The sequence below is a fragment of the Trachypithecus francoisi genome, unplaced genomic scaffold (genome assembly GCF_009764315.1).
Source record: "Trachypithecus francoisi isolate TF-2019V2 unplaced genomic scaffold, Tfra_2.0 Lachesis_group13, whole genome shotgun sequence".
NCBI classification, from domain to species: Eukaryota; Metazoa; Chordata; class Mammalia; order Primates; family Cercopithecidae; genus Trachypithecus; species Trachypithecus francoisi.
In genome coordinates, this window is record NW_022681458.1 from 114,394,496 (window position 1) to 114,419,051 (window position 24,556).

General features: G+C 35.3%; 1 long non-coding RNA gene across 1 annotated transcript; it reads right to left on the bottom strand.

The window, feature by feature from the left end:
* Nucleotides 1-5,897: 5,897 nt before the first annotated feature.
* Nucleotides 5,898-23,651, bottom strand: LOC117095112. The gene is made up of 3 exons (XR_004441821.1): nt 23,591-23,651; nt 13,082-13,125; nt 5,898-6,800 (listed from the first exon to the last, which is right to left on the bottom strand). It is a non-coding gene; the product is annotated as an uncharacterized LOC117095112 (long non-coding RNA).
* Nucleotides 23,652-24,556: the final 905 nt, after the last annotated feature.

The following is a 24,556-nucleotide window of genomic DNA, read 5'->3' on the forward strand; positions in this document are numbered from 1 at the left end:
AATGTCTCCTCTAGTAATTCTTCCAGACAGGGGTGGACATTGGGAAACATTGTGTGTTTAGGCATGCTTTCAGTGTTTTTATTTCACAGTTGAATGTTGGTTTGGTTAAATAAAGAGTTCTAGTGAAATAGTGAAATAGTCATACTTCACATTTAGACAGATAATTCTTCAGAGTCTCGCACTATTACTAATGAGAATCCAGATGTCTATCTGCTGTTATTCATTTCATAGCAGCCTCTACTTCCATCTCATCCCGTAGAACTTCCAATGGAGTTATCCTTGGTGTTCTGAAATTTCTTTCTGATACCACAACATATTGGTCATTTTAAATTTACTTTCTTATTTTAGGTAGACAATACAAATCTAAGGACTTGTGCTTCCTTTTCAGAGCCTTTAAAGGAACTTTTTTTTTTTTTTTTTTTTGAGACGGAGTCTTGCTCTGTCGCCCAGGCTGGAGTGCAGTGGCCGGCTCTCAGCTCACTGCAAGCTCCGCCCCCCGGGTTCCCGCCATTCTCCTGCCTCAGCCTCCAGAGTAGCTGGGACTACAGGCGCCCGCCACCTCGCCCGGCTAGTTTTTTGTATTTTTTAGTAGAGACGGGGTTTCACCGTGTTAGCCAGGATGGTCTCGATCTCCTGACCTCGTGATCCGCCCGTCTCGGCCTCCCAAAGTGCTGGGATTACAGGCTTGAGCCACCGCGCCCGGCCTAAAGGAACTTTTAAAAATTATGTGTTAACTATCTTCCTACCTACTCTCCCCACTCTGTTGTCACTTTTGTATATAACAAGTACTGATGGTTGATGGAATTTGTTGTATTCTTTTGTGTATTAAATTTTATTTTCTCTCCTTGCCTTCCTCTCCCCTTCCCTGTCCCTCTTCTGTCTTATACACATACACACTCATACTCACACACACTTGTGTGACATATTGTAGAATTCATTGACCAATATCCCAGCTCGCTAATTGACTGAATTTAGCTGGCTTCTTTTAACCTTATCTATTGATGCACCACCCAATATTCTTTTGATTTTTATTTTTCGACTTTCATATTTCTCATTTCAATGATATGCATTTAGACTTTTATACCCATAATTGTATTAATATTTTCATAATATTTTAAAGTCTGCTCACATATGTTTTGGAAAACACAAAGTGATTGCACTCTGTTTTGTCTTATTCTCTATTTCATTTATAAATCCAACTTATCCCATCATGTTATAAGTATTTTTTTAACTTCATATGATTTTTATATCTTGTATATTTTTCCTTTTTTTAATACATTCTGCATCTCTGGAGCTCTGTCTTGTTTGGTTTAGTATCGGTTTTCCAATGTCATTCAAGTAATTTGGGTACTGGAAGAATTGGAATAATTGATTACAAATATACTGCAGTGCAAGAAACAGGGTTCAATAAATTCAAGATCTCATTTGTTCAAATAGGATTTAATGTTCACTGCCAGTCATACATTGGCAGAAATAATATTTCCCAGAAATAACAAAGGGTCACAACACAAGTCAGAATCATCATCCTGGGAGAAATCATAGAGATTATCATTGCCAAGGAAACTTTTTTGTTATACAACTACTTTTATTTATGTTAAACAAAACTTTGCCTTATCTAGATAGCATATGACTCAGCAATAGAAATTTCTGTACAAATTATAATGTGTGTAGTGATTTATATCACTGAAGCAACCATTGTGAACTAAACAATTAGTACCAGATAATGAGTAATAATTTCAAATGAAGACAACCTAGAATCAACACTTCATTTTGATGGTGACAGTTCCAGAATGTCAAAGAGATACTAGACCCAGAAATGATAATTAAACTACCTACATTCACTCATTTGTATTGCAGTTATTAAGGATTTACATGCAAGAAGAACTTAGAGCCCCCACAGTCAGAGATATTGAATGTGCAATAATTATTTCGTGCCTACCAAATGACTAGACACAATCTCAATAGCCAATTTAAATCTAATGGTTGAACTAATCAATCCCAAGTGAAGAAAAGAAAAAGTGTGAAAATTGTTAAATGGACTATAAGACAAAGACAAAAAAAATTACCCATAGTAGCCTTATAGAAGTATTGCAATTTCCATAATACTTCCAGGAAGTATTATGATTTTTTTTTTTAGTATTTCTTATAAAATAAAAAGAGAGTTAAGAGAATCTATTTTCAACTGTAGTTAGCAATGACCTTATCTTTGAACTCAAAGTCATTGAAAATATTATTGAGTATTGATATTCACTGTTATTTATCAAATACAAATTCAATTGTATTCTATATGAAGTAACAACTTGTAGAAAGAAGCTTATGGGCTTGAGAATACAAGACATGGTGAAGAAGTCACACAGAAAGAAAGTTAGTTCCTGTATCAAAAGTACAAAAGTGAAATTACAAAGTATTCCTGTGGTATTAACTGTCATCAAAGATGAAAATATATAAAAATAAATAGCAAATAAAGTGACATTAGAAACTTCAGAATCGGAGTCTTCTCTTGAAGCTACATGTGGGTGAAATGTGAACCTTCACAATGAAGGTTTTCACTTCACAATGAAGCCTCATTGTGAAGTGAAAGATAGCTTGTAGAAATGAACACATGTCCACTGTTATTTGCCTATAATTTTGAATTCCAATGTATGAGTTTTTTTTTTCTTTTTTTGATAACCCACTTGGCAGACTAGCATGACCTAATCTAAGACAACCTAGAATCTTTATGTATATCAATCAGTGAATCAGATATTTCTTCTGTTGAAGAAATATCAGTGGCCCTGCCCTTCCTGTGAACTGTTAATCATATAGTATGTATCTTCCTTTGAGAAATTTTGAAATCTGAACTATAACTTGTTCCAAGTGTTTTAAGAAGAGATAGTATGGCTCATGTCTGTAATCCTAGCACTTTGGGAGGCCAAGGCAGGCAGATCATCAGGTCAGGAAATCGAGACCATCCTGGCCAACATGGTGAAACCCTGTCTCTATTAAAAATACAAAAAAATTAGCTGGGCACGGTGGTACGCACCTGTAGTCCCAGCTACTGGGGAGACTGAAGCAGGAGAATTGTTTGAACCCAGGAGGCAGAGGTTGCAGTGAGCCAAGATTGCACCTCCACACTCCAGCCAGGGGACAGAGTGAGACTCTGTCTCAAAAAAAAAAAAAAAAAAAAAAAGAAGGGATGGTAGATCTGTATTTGAGTAGTCAACAAGAAGGCACAAATTGTATTTCTGTAAACAAAAAGAATATGCTATGTGCTATTAAATATACAATTCTATTTATTTATTCTCCATTTATATATCCAACTGAGCATGACCTTTTCAAGCAGCTAATTATTCCAACAGTGTTTCCATGTATGGATTTAGAAACTATGTGCATATGGTTGTACGCATAGCTGGGTATATAGCTAGGTATCTGGATAATATTGATATAATGGTTTTTAGTCATGACTGATTTCTGTCCTGAGAGGGTAACTATGAAACACATCTGATAGCAATTCAATGAAATATGCAAGTAATCAATTTGGATAATATTGTTGGAGTTTAAGAAAGGTTTTTAATAAAATAAAAATATAAGACTGATTTTTGCAGATTGTTTCAAGCATTTTTGTACATGTATTATAATAAAGCAAAATGATTTTCCAAAAAGTTTAGTCACTAAGTATTGAGCTCTATCAAATAGTCATGTCAAAGGCAGTCATTTTGTTGCAACACTCCTATATGCATGTTTAAAAAGTCATTCTTCTAACTTGAAAATAAAAACCTACATCTTCTAATGCAGAGTAATAGGACATATCCATTGGCATTTCCTTACTTTTTATTTGGAAAATGACTATTTGCTACCAGTTCTTCTCTGTGGCAATCCCAGTGCTTTTCCATATGCAAAAACATGACAGCACAGTATTAATACCCTACCTTTTAAATATGCATGATTATATATATTTACGTCTGTGTGTGCGTGTCTCTCTGTGTGTGTGTGTGTACTGACCTGAACCAATTTGTTCATTAGGCAAGTATTGGGTTCTTTTAGTAAACATCTGTAGGCTGTGATCATTATAGATGGAGAGAACCTTTGTAATTCCTCGCATACAGCCCTACTACCAAGTAAATATTATAATTTTAAAAGTTTTGTCCTAGGTTTTTCCAAACTTACAAATATGTATTGACAAGCAGGCACAAACATAACTACAGAACATGTTCCTAAAAGTTCAGAGAAGCCTCACTCTGAGCTCTGTCCTCAGGCATTCCAACAGGCCTGTTGACTGAAAGGTTCATCTACGGTATGTACAACAATATTTTTACAGCATAATAAGCCAATCTAGGATTCTTAGGCAACAGAGTGCCACAGGAAATGGGGTGATACAAAACTAAAGAATTATAGCACTAAATTGAATAGTTTGAAGTTGATGGAATTTCATACCCTATTTATGCTGAAGCAGTATGTATTAGTTCTAACAACTATATTTCTTAAATATCATGAGTATCAAAAAGTTAAATTAAATGTATTTATTTATTTTTTTTTTGAGACGGAGTCTCGCACTGTCGCCCAGGCTGGAGTGCAGTGGCCGGATCTCAGCTCACTGCAAGCTCCACCTCCCGGGTTTACTCCATTCTCCTGCCTCAGCCTCCCAAGTAGCTGGGACTATAGGCACCTGCCACCTCACCCGGCTAGTTTCTTGTATTTTTTAGTAGAGACGGGGTTTCACCACGTTAGCCAGGATGGTCTCGATCTTCTGACCTCGTGATCCGCCCATCTCGGCCTCCCAAAGTACTGGGATTACAGGCTTGAGCCACCGTGCCCGGCCTAAATTAAATTTCTTAATTCAGATATTCAGTTTTGGTTATGTTAACTACTTCTGAAATATGGATTTCTGATCATGATATGTCAAATTCTCGTGTTCTCATCTTGTGTATAGAACACATTTGTAAATGCATCTGAAAGTTTTTGGATGTTATAGTGACTTAAGAGAACTCCTGACATTTTGTGTGTGGAGGCCAGAGATATTTTAGCATTGTATATACATTTAATTGGAGTCTCTGCAAAAAAAGTAAGAGCAAAATATGTGAATTTATGCTTTTCTCTGTTTGAAAATGAAAAAACAAAAATCACATTTTTCAGTTCACTCCTTCTTGTACTCCAATTATACACATTAGACTTTCTAATTCTATCTTTCCTATTTCTTAATATCCCCTTCTTCTTTCCAATCTCTTTTACTTTCTACTTCATTCTGTATATTTTATTGTTATTTATTTCCCTGCATATTATCTTTCTCTTGAGCAGTGTTTAATCTACTGTTTAAATTTTTGGATGTTTATTTAAATTTATAAGTTTCTTAGTTTTAGTAATTTTAGTTACTTTTAGTTTCATTTTCTCTTTCTGATGTATTCATTTATAAAAATACTTAAAATTGTCCATTTTTGTGATTTGATCCCTTGTGTTCTTAAACAGTTTCACAAGTAGTTTTTAAAAATATTATTCATACAATAATTCTAACACTTTTAGTCTTGAGTGGTCTAAATCAGTTTTTTTATCATTTATGTAAATTTATCAAAGTAGCTTGCCTTTTTGTATATTCATCTTCGATTGTGCCTTCCTTTTTTAACATTGTTTGCTGTTAACTATGGAACTTCTAAGACTTAAATGGGGAATTTCAATAGTGTTCCTGCTTACAGGACTTGCTTTTACCTTTTTCTTTTTTGTTGTTTTTTTTTTTTTCTGAGACGGAATCTCCCTCTGTTGCCCAGGTTGGAGTGCAGTGGCATGATCTCACTCAATGCAACCTCCACCTCCAGGGTTCAAGTGATTCCCCTGCCTCAGCCTCCCGAGAAGCTGGGACTACATATGCATGCCACCTCGTCCAGCTAATTTTTTTGTATTTTTAGTAGAGATGGAGTTTCACCATGTTAGTGGGATGGTCTCCATCTCCTGACCTCGTGATCTGCCTGCCTTGGCCTCCCAAAGTGCTGGGATTACAGGCATGAGCCACGACTCCCGGCCACTTTTACCATTTTTAAGAGGTAACAAAGGGAGTGATACTGATCTGTGACTAGATTAGCCCTCTTAAACATTTTGAGTTCTGTTGTAGGAGTTTCTTACCTCATTGTTGCTCAAGAATCAGTAATGCCAATAGCAATATTCTCAGGCTAACCTCCTTTTTACAGATAACCTAATATGTGTGCTGAACATATTTGTTGGAGGACAGCCCTGGCAATATTTATCAATATCATTTAAAATAACTGGCCTCACAGAAAGACTATCATATGCATGGTATAATTGTTCTACACTATCAGTGTCTTTTAGAACTTACAGCCATACGTGATGCTGGTAGCAGGAGTTAGATGTTTAAGTTCCTGCTTTCTACAATACCTAATTCTACAATTTTTCATTTCTCAGTACCCAAAGGACTCCAGTTGTTTTTGTCACAATCGTGACAATTATGTTAGATTAATAAGCTCTATTATCCTATTTTTTAAATGCTTTGGGGGAAAAAAAAAAGCCTACCAGCTTATTTTAAATAGAGAAAAGCAGTGAATACAGAAGTTCCTTGAGATTCATATTAACAAATTTTTAATGAAAAATATTAATTATAAAGCAACTCTAGGTTGAATTATAGGCACATATAGTATAAAGAACTACTAAATGAAGCCACACAGATGGTCTCTCTGAAAACTAACAGAGTATAAATTGTGTTTATTAACTGAATCTTCAAAAGGACCTTCTATTCCTCATATCTTGATTTAGGTAATAATATATGTAACATTTGCAGGATGTTTCTATCTCCTGTTGATATTTTTCACCTGAAAGCCCTTTGGGAAATAATAATAATTAATATTATTATATAATAATAAAATAATAATTATTATAATTCACAGATTTCATGTTGACCTTGTACTTTCAACTTCTCCCTTCTCATACTCCACCATGCATTGTCATTTATAACAAAACTTTCATTAAGATGTACTGCATAAAAGCAATTTTTATTTCTACTGCTCTACCAATATGTGTAACTTTAAATATCATTTAGGTAAATAAAGCTTCTAACTGAAATTGGAAGACTAATTGCACAAATGGCAACAATTCAGTATATGTCCTTCACGCATTCACTTTATCTTCATCAGCAGGAATAGCAATGAAAAATGAAAGGAGATGAAATGTTCATTTCAGAACTGATGATAATTATAAGTGAATAAAGTTGATCAGAATATTTTCATCAGAAAATTATAGACCTTAAAGATTTGTGGCCGGGCGCGGTGTAATCCCAGCGGTGTAATCAAGCCTGTAATCCCAGCACTTTGGGAGGCCGAGACGGGTGGATCACGAGGTCAGGAGATCAAGACCATCCTGGCTAACACGGTGAAACCCCGTCTCTACTAAAAAAACAAAACAAAACAAAACAAAAAAACAAAAAAAAAACTAGCCGGGCGAGGTGGTGGCGCCTGTAGTCCCAGCTACTTGGGAGGCTGAGGCAGGAGAATGGCGTAAACCCGGGAGGCGGGGCTTGCGGTGAGCTGAGATCCGGCCACTGCACTCCAGCCCGGGCCACAGAGGGAGACTCCGTCTCAAAAAAAAAAAAAAAAAAAAAAGATTTGTTACACACTTTTGTCTACTATGTATAGAATATATACTGGTGGAATAACAGAACTAATAGGGAATGTAGTATTTTAAAATAGGGATCTGCCTGCATACTGAAACCATTCCATCATATGTTAGCACACTCAGTATGCCCTTTATAGATGGTGTTTCCACTGGCACATCATAACCTGAAGAAAATGAGGGAAAAATCTCTTAATTTCAAAGGCTATGCACTTATAGTAAAATGATGTGAGATTACTGGGTCATTCTTAGAGTTTGCTCAAAAATGTTTTTATATTTTAATTCATTTAAACACATAGCAACCCATAATTAGTGTTGAATTTATATTATCATGCTTCTTATTTCACCACTAACAAGTTTTCAGGAAAAAAAAAAAAAAAACGGAAGTTCAAAAATCCATGAATATCACTATACAAAATGGACTGTAATATTTGAAAAGTACAAATTATTTCTCCTTCCCTGTTTTGTTTGCTAGTAGATTTTGGGAAGTGATGAGTTAGTGAATGAATTATAGTAGTCATAATTCATACCTCACTTTACTACCCCCTGTCACATCAAATAGTAATCATTTATCTGAATATATTTCCTGGCTTAAGTTACCACTGCCTTAAAACAGGTGAAAAGTAACATACATTTTCTTAATCTAAAGAAGACTTTAACTTTCTCAATTCTTTCTTTTGGAAGAGAATTTTTTATCATAAGTGAGGTTGCATATATAAAAATAGTGGGGGCATTTGTCTACGTGTTTGGAGACTGGAGAACAAGTGAAAGAGTTAGACTATGTTCTTTTATTTAGATGATCAGACTGATAAGTCTTCTGAAATGCAAGGCAAAAGTTCAAAGGTTTTAAGCGTAACCACTAGAATTGGATTATTCTTTTTTAGTTATTTTTAGCTAGTCCCAATTATTACATGAACACTGAGAAAGGCATTGGAAATACATATGTATCTGTGTATGTATACTTATGTGTCTTTGACATTTAATTTTGGTAGTTTTTATCTTTCGAGCAGCATTCTGTTTCATCTAAGATATCAAATACAAATCTATGGGCCTAGAAATGTTTATAGTCTTCATTTATTAGCATTTTAATATAGTCAATAGTGATGGGCTCTCTTTTGTCCTTTTGTATGTGTTATTTATTTATTTATTTTTATTTATTTTTGAAATTGATCATTGTATCTTCCCTCTTTTATTCAGGGTTAACAGGGCTAGGGACTTATTTTACTAATCCTTTCAATAAACCATCTTTTGAGCCAGAGAGAAAGGCCAGGTTACCTACAAAGGTAAGCCCATCAGACTAACAGTGGACCTCTCAGCAGAAACCGTACAAGCCAGAAGCAATTGGGGGCCCATATTCAACATTCTGAAAGAAAAGAATTTCCAACCTAGAATTTTGTATCTGGCCAAACTAAGCTTCATATGCAAAGAAGAAATAAGACCCTTTTCAGAAAAGCAAATGCTGAGGGAATAAGTCACCACCAGGCCTGCCTTGCAAGAGCTCCTGAAGGAAGCACTAAATAGGGAAAGGAAAAACCACTACCAGCCACTACAAAACACACTGAAGCACACTGACCAGTGACATTATGACGCAACCACATAAACAACTCTGAAAATAGCTAGCTACATCATGATGACAGGATCAAATTCATGCGTAACAATATTAACCTTTAATGTAAATGGGCTAAATGCACCAATTAAAAGACACAGACAGCATGGCAAGCTGGACAGAGTGAAACTTCATTGGTATGCTGTCTTCAAGAGCCCCATCTCATGTTCAAAGAGACACATAGGCTCAAAATAAAGGGATGGAGGAAGATTTACCAAGCAAATGGAAAAGAGAAAAAAAAGCAGGGGTTACAATCCTAGTATCTGATGAAATAGACTTTAAACCAACAAAGATCAAAAATTACAAAGGAGGGCATTACATAATGATAAAGGGCTCAATTCAACAAGAAGAGCTAACTATCCTAAGTACACATGCACCCAATACAGGAGCACACAGATTCATAAAGACCTTCAAAGAGACTTAGACTCTCACACAATAATAGTGGGAGACTTGAACACCCCCACTATCAATATTAGAGCATTAAGACAGAAAATTAACAAAGATATTCGGGACCTGAGCTCAGCTAGAGATCAAGCGGACTTGATAGATATATAGAGAACTCTCCACCCAAAAACAACAGAATATACATTCTCATGGACACACAGTACTTACTCAAAAATTGATCACATAATCTGAAGTAAAATATTCCTCAGCAAATGCAAAACAACTGAAATCATAACAGTCTCTCAGACCACAGCATATTTAAATTAGAACTCAACGTTAAGAAACTCACTCAAAACCACACAACTACAAGGAAATTAAACAAGCTGCTCCTGAATGACTCCTTGGCAAATAATGAAATTAAGGCACAAATCAAGAAGTTATTTGAAACTAAAGAGAACAAAGAGACAACATACCTGAATCTCTGGGATGCAGCTAAAGCAATGTTAAGAGGGAAATTTATGCCCTCATCAAAAAGCTGGAAAAATTTCAGGTCAACAACCTAACATCACAACCACAAGAACTAAAGAACCAAGAGTAAACAAATCCCAAAGCTTGCAGAAGACAATAAATAAACAAGATCAAAGCAGAACTAAAGGAAAGGGAGACACAAAAAAGCCTTTCAGAAAATCAACCAATCCAGGAACTGGTTTTTTGAGGAAAAAATAAAAATAAAATAAATAGATTACTACTAGCTAGACAAAGAGGAAAAGAGAGAAGAATCAAATAGACACAATCAAAAATGATAAGGGAGCTATCACTACTGACCCCACAGAAATATAAACCATGAGAGAATACTATAAACACCTCTATACACATGAACTATAATAGAACATCTAGAAGAAAAGGATAAATTCCTGAACACACATACCCTCCCAAGACTGAACCAGGAAGAAACTGAATCCCTGAATAGACCAATAACAAGTTCTGAAATTGAGGCAGTAATAAATAGCCTACCAATCAAAAAAAGCCTAGGACCAGATGAATTTACTGCTGAATTCTACCAGAGGTACAAAGAAGAGCTGGTACCACTTTTACTGAAACTATTCCAAACAATTGAAAAGAAGAGACTCCTCCCTAACTCATTTTATGAGGCCAGCATCATCCTAATTCTAAAACTTGGCATAGATATAAAAAAAAAAAAAGAAAGAAAGAAAAAAAGAAAACTTCAGACTCATTTCCTCTATCGTTTTCCTGTTTTTCAATTTCATTGCTTTCTGCTCTAATTTTAATTATATATTTTATTCTGCTTGCTTTAGGCTTAAATTGTTCTCTCTCCCTAGTTTCCTAAGGTAGAAATTTGGATTATTGATTTTAGATCTTTCTTTTTTCTTGTATATGAATTTAATGTTTTAATAGAGAATAGGCCTTTGTTATGGACAATTCTCCGGCCATATTTAATATGGTTACCTTTCTATTCCCTGTGTCAGTCCATAAGGAGACCTTTCTTGACTTTATCATTGGTATCTGATGAAGTTCCCAATGGCAAAAATTCATAAATTTGGGACCTGCCCCCACCTCCATGACTTTTGTCCACTCTCAAAGGAGCCTCCAGTCATTCATTCCAATTACCATTTATATGTTCCTGCTAGTTTATGGCTTCAGGTAAGCAGATATCAACTATTAGTCTAAAATAGCCTATATCTGTAGATTTCCCAGTAGTGATTTATTGTGTGATCTCCATTCAGTAAGAATGGGAATGACAACTTCAAAACTCTTTACATGTCAAAACTCCCCCTATTCATTTTAATCTTTTTGTTAATTATCTAATACCATGTTTGTAAAAACTGAATGCTATATATATATACACACACACATATATGTGTGTGTTTGTGTATACATATATATTCTCAGTATATACAATGGAAAGAAATGTCTGTCCCTACAAGTAGATATTGATACTTAATTATAATGAATAATCAGTGATCTTAGTGGGTAAGTGGTCTAGTAATTAATTACAATCAGATACAAGTGGCCGTGTTTTAAGACTTATCCCCAGAAACTCATTTGTCTGTTCATTAGGGCAAACCTAAAACTGCATCCTGGAAATAACCATATTTTGATAAATATTTTAATTTTAAAATTAAATTTTTAAATAAATTTAGTAATAACAACAAAAAGATTTATTCTGTGTTGACTCCCTACCTTCTATTCCACTCCTTAGTTATAACCTCAAAACATTGTTACTGTTTTTTGATATTGTAGTGGTTGCCATGAGAACTATGTACCTTGTTTAGGCATGATTATTATATAGATCCTACCCTATACTCACTTTCTAATGTTATAAAAGAATATCACGCTTATTCTCAGCAGGATCAATTGATAAATACAGCTCTGAATAGAAAGGAGCTTTTTTACGTTGTCTTGAACATTCCACCAGCTTTACTTTGTCTTGAACATTCCACCAATCTACTGTATAAAAGTTCAGCTATGAGAAAGGAAATTTATGAAGGATTTTCTAAAATCTTTCAGTTCATACTTTCTCCCAATAGTCTAAAATTGATCCCTTAACACAAGGTAAGATGAGGATAATAGCTAAACAATAGCAGGTAGATATCCAGTAGAACTTCTTTCACTGAATTGAATTTTGCTGAAATGTCCTTAACCGCACTGAGAGCTATTTAAAGAAATGATGCCACATATATCATTGCTATGGGCCCTAAAATGATGCTGTTGAGAAAGATCATGACATTGCATAATATCCTCTCCATGGGGGCCATCTGACAAATTATTTGCATTAGGAAATGTTATGCTTTTTAGAAATTTGGTTTGGTTTCATCATATTTATTCAGAACCTAATGTAACTGACTACCTTTCCCACCTGGCTTTCATTACTATGAAGGCTGAAGTCAAATTTATACATTTCAAATCTCGCAAATATGTGCAGCTCCATAGTTTTCATTTGATTACAAGCTTCAGTCATGCCTTGATCTACCCTCTTTATACTTGTTAGTTGTCTAATTTATCCTATTTTAAAAGATATTTAATATAGCATAATATGAACTTATATACCTATATGAAAAACATATGTTCAAAAATGTTTGTAATACTGTATAGGGTATTATAAATATTAAAATCTCAGATAGAGGCATAAAGTAAACACGACAGTCGAAAAAGAAAGCAATGGCCCAATTATTATAGAGAAAGTCTAGGGAGGATTTCAGAAGGAGCATCTTGACAAGTGAATAGGATTCATCTGGCTGAAGAGGGAGGCAGGCATTTCTTCCAAGGGCACAGTAAATGATAATGGGAAGCACAAGTAAGAAAGTATTTATTTCTTAACCGGGCAGAAACAACTGCATAAATGGGAGTATAAATCCTTATGCAGCATAAACTGAAAAGAAATTCACCTCCTTTTAAAGAATGATGTCTATCAAAGCCACTCCATTTTAGCTCACTGTGCTTGATTAAGCAAAAGCTGAATAGTGGAAGATTGAATCAGCTTACCTTGACATACTGAAACGGCTGTGTGGGAACTTAAATTCCACTATCTGAAAGGTAACAAATACATACTCATATTTAACTAGAATTGTTGAAATTTCTTATCTCTGGTATACAAATATGAAATTATTCCAATGAATTAAAGTTAGATTGGGTAATACTTTTTGACAGATTGCTAAAGTCCTGGTTTACTTTTATTCCTTTAAGTTCTACTAGTTGTGAAGCCAATGCTAAAGAAACAGAAAACATGAAAGGATAACCATTCCTCTAATTAACTTCTCTTGTTTAGTTGTTTCCACACGTGTTACAAAAGTTTGTCCATTGTTAGACAAGATGCAACCTCAACCCTTCGGTTTCAGAAAGCTGTCTCATACAAAAGTAATGGATTCATCATTGTTGGATAATTCTGCCTTTAAAAGACAGAAATGTCTTCAAAGGTAGGACATGCCTATTAAGCAGATGCAGAGATATTATGTACTTTGAAGAAGTGGTCATCTGTCATATGTCAACCATTATATATATTGACACAAACATTACCATATAATCCTTAAAATGACCTTGACAGTGAGAAATTAGTAATTCTGACTTACAAGTAAGGAAATGAATAAAGGGAAGCTAAGTGATTTGCTTATTATCACGCAGTTGATGGGTGGTAGGACAGTAATTGGCACCTGTATTTTCCTCTTTAGCTTCTTCATTTTTTTTTAAATTTTTTTTATTATTATACATTAAGTTCTAGGGTACATGTGCATAACATGCAGGTTTGTTACATATGTATACTTGTGCCATGTTGGTGTGCTGCACCCATCAACTCATCAGCACCCATCAATTCATCATTTATATCATGTATAACTCCCCAATGCAATCTCTCCCCCCTCCCCCCTCCCCATGATAGGCCCCGGTGTGTGATGTTCCCCTTCCCGAGTCCAAGTGATCTCATTGTTCAGTTCCCACCTATGAGTGAGAACATGCGGTGTTTGGTTTTCTGTTCTTGTGATAGTTTGCTAAGAATGATGGTTTCCAGCTGCATCCTTGTCCCTACAAAGGACGCAAACTCATCCTTTTTTATGGCTGCATAATATTCCATGGTGTATATGTGCCACATTTTCTTAATCCAGTCTGTCACTGATGGACATTTGGGTTGATTCCAAGTCTTTGCTATCGTGAATAGTGCCGCAATAAACATACGTGTGCATGTGTCTTTATAGCAGCATGATTTATAATCCTTTGGGTATATACCCAGTAGTGGGATGGCTGGGTCATATGATACATCTAGTTCTAGATCCTTGAGGAATTGCCATACTGTTTTCCATAATGGTTGAACTAGTTTACAATCCCACCAACAGTGTAAAAGTGTTCCTATTTCTCCACATCCTCTCCAACACCTGTTGTTTCCTGACTTTGTAATGATTGCCATTCTAACTGGTGTGAGATGGTATCTCATCGTGGTTTTGATTTGCATTTCTCTGATGGCGAGTGATGATGTTCATTTTTTCATGTGTCTGTTGGCTGTATGAATGTCTTCTTTTGAGAAATGTCGATCTTTGACAAACCTGAGAGAAACAAGAAATGGGGAAAGGATTCCCTATTTAATAAATGGTGCTGGGAAAATTGGCTAGCCATAAGTAGAAAGCTGAAACTGGATCCTTTCCTTACTCCTTATACGAAGATTAATTCAAGATGGATTAGAGACTTAAATGTTAGACCTAATACCATAAAAACCCTAGAAGAAAATCTAGGTAGTACCATTCAGGACATAGGCATGGGCAAGGACTTCATGTCTAAAACACCAAAAGCAACGGCAGCAAAAGCGAAAACTTGACAAATGGGATATGATTAAACTAAAGAGCTTTTGCACAGCTAAAGAAACTACCATCAGAGTGAACAGGCAACCTATAGAATGGGAGAAAATTTTTGCAATGTACTCATCTGACAAAGGGCTAATATCCGGAATCTACAAAGAACTCAAACAAATTTACAAGAAAAAAACAAGCAACCCCATCAAAAAGTGGGCAAAGGATATGAATAGCTTCTTTGTTTTTGAGAGAAGTCACCTTGGGCCCAGAATGTTAAATCTCATTCTCAGAGTAAGTGGCAAAGCCAAGTTCAATGCTTTGATCAGATGACGGTAACTGCCATAGGAGAGTTGAAAGCAGATTCGAATCTGGGAGTTAAAGGTATGTGATGTTTTTCTTACTGTAACTTGATTAGGAAAATTTTGTTAGAAATGAAAATCAGTGTTAGAATGAGAAATAATTTGCAAATACCTGCTCAGCCATTTTGCAGTTGATCTTAAGAAGTTAACTGATGTTAAAGGACACGTATTACAAGCAATTAAAAGAAATGCCCAACCAAAGCTGATTAATGTTTTCTTCCTGATTTAGCTTACTTTGATTTCTTTCTAGAATCTGATTCATCAGTTATCTTTATGTGATTGGTTTTGTATCTTCTTTCCCTTCAGTTTTCCTATATAGACATTTTCCCATACAGACATTTTTCTGAAATGTCTGTATGTTCAGAGTTGGAAAGATTGTGACATAGAGAATAGAATCTAAAACATCTCTTATCAACTTATTAATTTAGTATCATATAAATATAATTTTATGTATCGTGAATTAACTAAGGAAACCATCGCTTCCCCTTCAGAACTTGCTAAACGGTCTGAAAATGTTCATATTTCCTTACCATGGAAAAAGTTTTCCAAAAACCCATTTTATTTACCACTTATATTGTTTTCTCTGAAAATAATCAATATATAAAATGTATAATATACAAAAAGATATTAAAAAATGCCAAAAGAGATAAACCAAACACTTAAATTGCCAACTGGGTTAAAAATACATTTCCAGTACAGTTTAAACTAGTCCTGTGTATTTCTCTCCTATCATATATATATGTATACATGCATATATATATATTTGTGTATATATATATATATATGTATTTGACAGAATTTTATCTGGACAGAAAGAAAATACATATATACACGTGTGTATATATATTTGTGTGTATATATACACACATGTGTATATATACGTGTGTGTATATATATGTATTTTCTTTCTGTCCAGATAAAAATTCTGTCCTGAATTTGATTATTATTTTCATGTATCAATGTATACCTTTATGTCATGTGTCTCAGTGCATTCTATAAAAATCATTGTCCAATGAGATCACTTGGACTCGGGAAGGGGAACATCACACACTGGGGCCTATCAGGGGGAGGGGGGAGGAGGGAGGGATTGCATTGGGGAGTTATACATGATATAAACGTTATGCACATGTACCCTAGAACTTAAGTATAATAAAAAAATAAAAAATAAAAATAAAAAATTAAAAATAAAAAAAAATTAAAAAAAAAAATCATTGTCCAAATTATTTCTACTAAACTGTCTCATCACAGTGTCTAAAAGTCCTTATGTACCACACCCTCAACTATATCTCCTTTTTCTTTTCTTCTTTTCTTTTCTTTTCTTTCCTTTTCTTTTCTTTTCTTTTCTTTTCTTTTCTTTTCTTTTCTTTTCTTTCCTTTTCTTTTCTTTTCTTTTCTTTTCTTTTCTTTCCTTTCCTTTCCTTTTCTTTTCTTTTGTTTTTCTTTTAAGGCAGAGTTTTGCTCTTGTCGCCCAGGCTGGAGTGCAATATTGAGATCTCAGCTCACAGCAACCTCGCCTCCCAGGTTCAAGCAATTCTCCTTCCTCAGCTTCCCCTGAGATTACCGGTACCTGCCACCATGCCCAGCTAATTTTTGTATTTTTAGTAGAGATAAGGTTTCACCATGTTGACCAGGCTGGTCTCAAACACCTGACTTCAGGTGATCTACCAGCCTTGGCCTCCCAAAGTGCTGGGATTCCAGGCATGAGCCAACACACTGGCCTCATAACACCTTTAACAGAATGCTTTGTCAATCTGAACGATCTAAAACAAGATTTAATTATGCTTTTAACTTGTACTATTTGATAATCGTCCCTGTATCTTTGTGTATGTTTATTAGCCATACATGTATGTCTTCATTGCAATTGTCTATTCATATTTTTGATCTTTTATATAGACACTTAAAACAATTATTGTAGAAATAGTTTACAATACATTACTAATATTAATCATTTATTATATAAACAGATTTTTCATTCAGACTATAAATTTTCTTCATTTTCTTCAAGGTGGTTTCAATTTAACAGTTTTTTGTTATGTGCTTATGCATATTTTTGGTTTCAATTGTAATGAAATTAAATTTGTCAGTCAGTTATTTTATGGTTTGTGGATTTTGCATCTTCTTTGAAAAAAATTTTAGACGAAATTGGCTTATATGATCATGTAAAGGAAAGACTAAGTGTAACTTTGTTCTAAGTGAATATCCAATTATTCCAACATCATTTGTTGAGGAGATCCTCATTCTGTTCCATTGGTTGGATTCTTTTCACATATGTTAATTTTCCTGTCAACTGATTACTCTTCTTGTATTTATTGATTCTAATTTTATCCATATACACATTTATTCTCCTTTATAAATATTTCATATCATTTTTGTATAGTGGGTTTACTTAGTGATCTCAATTTTTACTTTATGATACTATTTTCTGACTGTTAGATTTTGTATTTTAATTTTAATTTTTACTGATACTTTATGAGATCATTGACTTTTTGATTGCTATTTTTATAGTGACAAGTCTAGACTGTTCATGAAGATTTAGGTCATAAATATTCCCCCAATAGACTGGAACACAATATCAATTTCAATTATTGAGATTAATTTAAGTAAAAATAAAATCAAATGCATTTATATTGAAAGGAATTAGCATAGTTTAAAGACTATACTCTCAATTTTTGAAAATATTTTAGAACACTAGAAATTAATGGCAATAGGTTGTGCTATAAGGTTTATCATATATTTATGATATATTAGACAACATCATTGCAGCAAAAGACAATCTAACTGAGATAAAGTGTTAATTATCTTCAAAGAGATAAAAGAGTATTTTATTATAACCATTTGCATCTAAACAAAATAATTGAATTTTATATCTCAACCATCTTTTGAATTAAACAGAAACTAGTATTTAAAAATTATCATGGCACTACTAACAATCCTGACAATCCTCCTGTCCCCCGAGATACTCTAAAACACTGAAAAATGAAATAATTTTTTTCAGGTATATTTTTCTGATGCCACTGAATCTGTTCATAAAAGAAAAGAGTAGGTTTATAAACTTCCATTATTGTTGTTTCTCTATTATCAAAAGAGTATTATATTTATATAAAGGGAAAATGAGAGATCACACAATTCTTTCTTCAATGTCTATGGAAATAATTAAAGAGGATATATTTGTCGCTAGCAATAAGATGAATAGCATCTTTTTCAACATTCTCCCGTCTTGTTTACCTGAAACCTCTGCCTGGCTAGGTAACTAAGTAGAGTAGGGTATTAACTAGTGAAAACTGACTGCACTAAAAATCAGGAGAATCTAGTTCCCAGACCCTGTTTTTCTCAAATTTAGCAGGGCAACCTTAGTTAATGGCTATAATTTTTTACCTTAGTATCATCTATGGTAACATGAAGACTTATAAATAAATGTTTATGAATGTTGATATATATCTAATATTAACAAGTGTCTCAAATATAAGCAACATAGATTTAAAATTCAATAAATAAATAATTTAAATAAAATGCAAATCTTGGTAATTAAGAGTATCAGTAAGTTATAGTACCTAATTATGACCTATTTGATGTACGAATAATGATGACCAAGGGAAAGTATGTTTGCTTTGATGTTTTCTCTCAAAATTTACTGTAAACAACATGAGAAAATATACCATCAAATATGCAAGGAAATTATTGAAGCTTGGACAGTGAAATATGAAGACACTTGAAGGTAGGATAAGGTGCATGCTGAGAGTCAGTCCATGCCTTTTTAGACCTCAAGTTTAATGTAGTTTATTTCAGAGTTTGCCTGTCTTGACTAATAACCCATGATTACAGCTAAAATGTTAAGCCTGTGGATTAGCCACATGGTGCTAGAAGAAGACTAGGAGATGTTTCTATAAACCTAGATGAATAATAGAAGAGCAGGAGAGTAGCAGTTGGAGAATCCATGCAGCCAACGCATTCCTAAGGCACACACAGTCTCCAGAATGAGGGAGATTGCTGTAGATGAAGTTTACTTAAGTTTTGTGTAGTTTGTTCCGTGTATTTTACACCTCCCTCCATGTGAAAAACAAAAATACGAAGCACATATTGAATTTCAGTTAATTGGTGTGCTTTTCATAGTGCTATAGGTTAGTAATTCTGAAACAATTTCTTTGAATATTCTAAGTTTGGGTAAATGAGTAATTATATTAAGTATAAAGGAATTAGATAATTTAGGTTCTTAGCTTTGAGTACTGACAGGGTATAAAAAAATGACACACCAGCAGCAATAGATTATACCTGGCACCCATTTTACAGAAATAGTTAATTCCAGGGCTCAAAAAGGGAAATGTAACATGGCTCTGCAAGAGCTTGATATGCAAAATAGCAAAGAAGTTCTCAGAGAATAAAGGAGACCTATCAAAGGAAGACAATAATCAAAATGAATGAATTTCCACTGAAAATTAATAATAATAATTAACAGTGATAGTGAAATATTATCACCCATTAAATTTAAGAAAAATCGCCTAAGTCTATGCTGATAAAAGGAAAAATTAGAGAGAAAGAAAAGTTCATCTTTCTAGTATGTCATTAAATACAGAAGGAATTATAAAATTATAATGTCATTAATGACCACTAAACCTAATGAGAGTTTGATGAATAATAGAAACTTTACATAGATGAAGAACAGGAATGTTTTCACAACATTATGTATTCATTTTAAAAAGTATATATTAACTTTATGGTGGAAATTCTGGTAGATACTATGTTAACCAAGTTATCAAAATCAATAACATCAATATTGGACAAAGGCTGTAATATGGTTTGGCTGTGTCACCACCCAAATCTCATCTTGAATTCCCACGTATTGTGGGAGGGACCCAGCAGGAGGTAATTGAATCGTGGAGGCAGGTCGTTCCCATGCTGTTCTCATGATGGTGAATAAGTCTCACGAGAATTTCCTTGCACAAACTCTCTCTCTTTTCCTGCTGACATCCATGTAAGATGTGACTTGCTCCTCTTTGCCTTTCACCATGAATGTGAGGCCTCCCCATCCATATGAAACTGTAAGCCCATTAAACCTTTTCCTTTTATAAATTGCCCAGTATCGGGTATGTATTTATTAGCAGTGTAAAAACGAGCTAATACAGTAAATTGGTACCATTAGAGTGGGGCATTGCTGAAAAGATACCAGAAAATGTGGAACTGACTTTGGAAATGGGTAGCAGGCAGAGGTTGGAACAGTTTGGAGGGCTCAGAAGAAGACAGGAAAATGTAGGAAAGTTTAGCACTCCCTAGAGACTTGTGGAATGGCTTTTACAAAAATGCTGATAATGATATAGAGAATGAAATCCAGGCTGAGGTGGTCTCAGATGGACATGAGGAACTTGTTGGGAATTGGAGCAAATGTGACCCTTGTTGTGTTTTAGCAAACAGGCTGGCAGCATTTTGCCCCTGCCATAGAGATTTGTGGAACTTTGAACTTCAGAGAGATGATTTAGTGTATTTTTATATTTAGTGTATTTCTGCCAGTTGGCAGAAAAAATTTCTAAGGAGAAAAACATTCAGGAAGTGACTTGTGTGCTGTTAAAGGTTATATAAAGGTTATAGGGTTATATATTCAGTTATGTAAGGGAAGCAGAGCATTAAAGTCAGAACATTTGCAGCTTGACAATGTCTTAGAAAAGAAGATCCCATTCTCCGAGGAGAAATTCAAACTGACTGCAGAAATTTGCACAAGTAATGAGAAACCCAATGTTAATCCCCGAGACAATGAAGAAAATGTCTCCAGGGCATATCAAAGGTCTTTATGGTAGCCCCTCCCATCACAGGCCCAAAGGCCTAGTAGAAAAGGTGGTTTAGTGAGCTGGACCCAGGGTCCCTCTGCTGCATGCAGCCTAGGGACTTAGTACCCTGCATCCCAGCCACTCCAGCCATGGTTGAAAAGGGCCAACATAGAGCACAGGCCATGGCTTCAGAGGGAGTACCCAAGCCTTGGCAGCTTCCATGTGTTGTCAAGCCTGCAAGTACACAGAAGTCGAGAATTGGGGTTTGGGAACCTGTTTCTAGATTTCAGAATATGAATGGAAACACCTGGATGTCCAGGCAGAAGTTTGCTGTAGGAACAGGGCTCTCATGGAGAACTTCTGCTAGGGTGGTGTGGAAGGGAAATGTGGGGTTGAAGCCCCAACACAGAGTAGCCACTGGGGTACTGCCTAGTGGTGCTGTGAGAAGAGGGCCACTGACCCCAAGAACCTAGAATGACAGATCCACTGACAGCTTGCACCGTGCACCTGGAAAAGCTGCAGAAACTCAATGCCAGCCCATGAAAGCAGCAGGAGATAGGGTGTAACCTGCAAAGCCACAGGGGTAGAGCTTCCCAAGACTATGGGAACCTACTTCTTGCATCACTGTGACCTGGATATGAGACATGGAGTCAAAGGAGACCATTTTGGAGCTTTAAGATTTGACTGCCCTGCTGGATCTTGGACTTGCATGGGTCCTATAGCCCTTTGGTTTTGGTCAATTTCTCCCATTTGGAAGGGCTGTGTTTACCCAATGCCTGTACCTCCATTGTATCTAAGAAATAACTAACTTACTTTTGATTGTATAGGCTCATGTGCAGAAGGGACTTGCCTTGTCTCAGATGAGACTGGACTGTGGACTTTTGAGTTAACGCTGAAATGAGTTAAGACTTTGGGGGATTGTTGGGAACAAATGATTGATTTTAAAATGTGAGGACATGAGATTTGTGAGGGCCCAGGGATGGAATGATATGGTTTTGTTGAGTCCCCACCCAAATCACATCTTGAATTCCCACATGTTGTGGAAGAGACCCAGTGGGAGGTAATGGAGTCATGGGGGCAGGTCGTTTCCATGCTGTTCTCATGACAGTGAATAAGTCTCTCCGAATCTGACCGTTTTGTAAGGGAGAGTTTTCCTGCACAAGCTCTCTCTCTTTGCATGCTGCCGTCCACCTAAGATGTGACTTGCTCCTCCTTGCCTTTCACCATGAATGTGAGACCTCCCCAGACGTGTGGAACTGTAAGTTCATAAAGTATAATAAAAAAAAATCAGTTAAACAGTACCAAATAAATTTTATCATTTTTTCAAGGAATTTTGAGCTGTGTTAAAAAAAAAAAAAAAAAAAAGCAAAACAAAAAAACCTTCTCTCTTTTGTTAATTGCCCAGTCTCAGGTATGCCTTTATTATCAGCATGAAAATGGATAAATACAGACTCACATTCTATTTGCACTGATGATCCACTAAGGAACACTGATGTCTCTATGATATTTCTCCCAAAAGTCTCTAACCTAAATATAATCATTAGGAAACATCAGACAGACACACCTAGATTAATGGATATTCTATAAAATATTTGGCTTATGTTTTTCAAAAATTTCAAAGCTACACAAGCTAGAAAAGGGCTGAGGGTATGTTCCACTCAACTAAAAGTAGCTAACTTGATGCTAATTTCAGGCAATCCTCAGACGGAGCTATGGCCAAGATGATAGTGGTAGTTGATGGGATATAGTACTGAAAATGTTGAGACATTTAAAAAATATTGAGTATGGACCAGAATTATATAATAGTATTGTATCAATGATAAATTCCTGGTTTTGATTACACTCTTGTAGTTTTGTTAGAGAAACCCCTTATTCTTTTTTTTTTTTTTTTGAGACGGAGTCTTGCTCTGCCACCCAGGCTGGAGTGCAGTGGCCGGATCTCAGCTCACTGCAAGCTCCGCCTCCCGGGTTCCCGCCATTCTCCTGTCTCAGCCTCCGGAGTAGCTGGGACTACAGGCGCCCGCCACCTCGCCCGGCTAATTTTTTGTATTTTTAGTAGAGACGGGGTTTCACCGTGTTAGCCAGGATGGTCTCGATCTCCTGACCTCGTGATCCGCCCATCTCAGCCTCCCAAAGTGCTGGGATTACAGGCTTGAGCCACCGTGCCCGGCCGAGAAACCCCTTATTCTTAAGAGATGGTACCTCTACCCTCAAACTATTCAAAGTTTTTGTACTGTCTTTTGACTTGTCAGTAAGTCTCAAATGAGGTAATATAAAAGGTTACAATGTATGGTATAGAGAAAATAAAGACTAATTTTCTTTAGCATTAATAAATGTCCATTTTACCATAGCTGGGTTGAACTATATGTTAACTTTAATTATTGAGTTATAAGTTACCCAATCAGCAATGAATCAGCCAGTGTTAAATTGGCAATATTTGTGCATATGGTATTACACACAGAAATTTGGAGAAATAAAAGATACCTTGGACATGGCTCAGTATTCATAAAGCTTTTAATCTGGTTTGAGATCAAAACTATCAAATATAAACATGACTGAGTTGGGTGATATGTGGGATATTGAGATACGGGAAAGAAAACATACCTTGAAAGGACTACACTGTGAAACAGTGGATTTATTGAATGAGCAGCCTCATGGTTTATCCAGTACATCTGGATGAGAGAACGAGAAATCTGGGAGTAAATGTGAAATGAGAAATGTATTCATTGAGTATCTAATATACACTTGTCATTATGCTCAGTGTTTGCTACCTTATTTATTTATCATCACAATGCTGTGAGTCTGATTTTTTGTTTGTTTGTTTGTTTTTTTCTCACAATTTAGAAATTGGAAAATGGCTACTGAGAAAGTTTAAATAGCTTACCCAAGTTTGGGGAGTCAGGATTTGCATTCATGTGGCTCTCATTTAAAAGCCAATTCCTAAAATAAAATATAGCAACCAAGTAATAAAGACCTTAATAAACCATTTTAATCTATCTCTTTGATTTTCCCATTGAAAAAAAGAGAGGGTTAATAGTAACCTGCAGTTTATTTCATCCCTAATCTAACTGGGAAAGCAAGATAACTGCCAAATTCCCTCGTTAACATGCTAGTAACAGACCTCACAAAGGAAGCCTCCATATCCTATGTTAGCCTTCACTAGCATGAGCGTCCTTATCGACAAAATGCTTTTGCATGATGTACCAGGACCATTCTGATTGCTTAAGTCAAATAAATTAAACTGAAATGCACAGTTTCATAAGTCAAAAAGTATCATTTAAGCTATGCAATTATTAGATTATAAACTAGGGATTTTTGTAACCTAAATTGCATGATGATGTTCCACTTGCATGTTTAATTTGGTTCAGGGCACATTCTCATATGGTGAAGAAATACTTGGGAAGACATGTGGCTGCTCCATAATATCATGTGATTAGCTTTGTCCTTGACGTTATTACTGAAGCTTGATACTGGATGTGATCTCTGATTTATGTGAGTCTGAACTGACAACGCAACCTTTTGTGTTATTGTATCATCTTTCCATGGTATTCTCCTCTTTAAAAACTTCTT